At 58.9% G+C, this 618-nt stretch overlaps 1 protein-coding gene across 1 annotated transcript in view; it reads right to left on the bottom strand.

Moving 5' to 3' along the window:
- Window positions 1-618, bottom strand: part of LOC109302182 (glycerophosphodiester phosphodiesterase domain-containing protein 5) — a 145,996-nt gene that overhangs the window by 42,407 nt on the left and 102,971 nt on the right. The gene's annotated exons all lie outside the window — the stretch shown is intronic.

Raw genomic sequence — 618 nt, 5'->3', positions numbered from 1 at the left:
GGGCTGTGGGCTGTACAGGAGGGACAGGACAGGGAGGAAAGGCGGGGGGTGGTGCTCTACATTAAGGAGGAATACACAGCCTCACCAGGTAGCACAGTCAGAGGAGGGGCACACGGAAGTGCTCTGGGTTAGAGTACAAGGCAGTCGCGGGGAAAGAGACTTAATGGTGGGGGTCTACTACAGACCTCCCGACCACGGGGAAGAGCTCGACCAGGAATTCTCACGTCAGCTCACGGAGGTAGTTAGGTCCAAGGAAGTGATCATCGTGGGGGACCTGAACTTTCCAGACACCTGCTGGGAAGAGCAGTCAGCCAGGTCAGACCGCTCACGTAGTTCCCTAGCCCAAATGCAGGACCTCCATCTAACCCAGGAGGTGCACAGCCCCACCGGGGAGATGCCTTGTTGGACCTGGTGCTGGCCACGGGAGACGACCTGGTGAGGGGGCTGTGGGTGCTCGACCACTTGGGTGACAGTGATCATGGCCTGCTGGGATTCACCATCCAGTGCAAGGTGGCAAAGGCCTGCAGCAAGGCAGCAGCCTCAGATTTCAGGAGGATGAACTTCAATAAGCGAAGGAGAATAGTCGGGGAAGCACTGTGGTCCCGGAGGGGAGGGGAG

The sequence above is a fragment of the Gavialis gangeticus genome, unplaced genomic scaffold (genome assembly GCF_001723915.1).
Source record: "Gavialis gangeticus isolate Ggan-Ray unplaced genomic scaffold, GavGan_comp1, whole genome shotgun sequence".
NCBI lineage: Eukaryota > Metazoa > Chordata > Crocodylia > Gavialidae > Gavialis > Gavialis gangeticus.
This window is presented reverse-complemented; position numbering and strand designations above follow the sequence as displayed.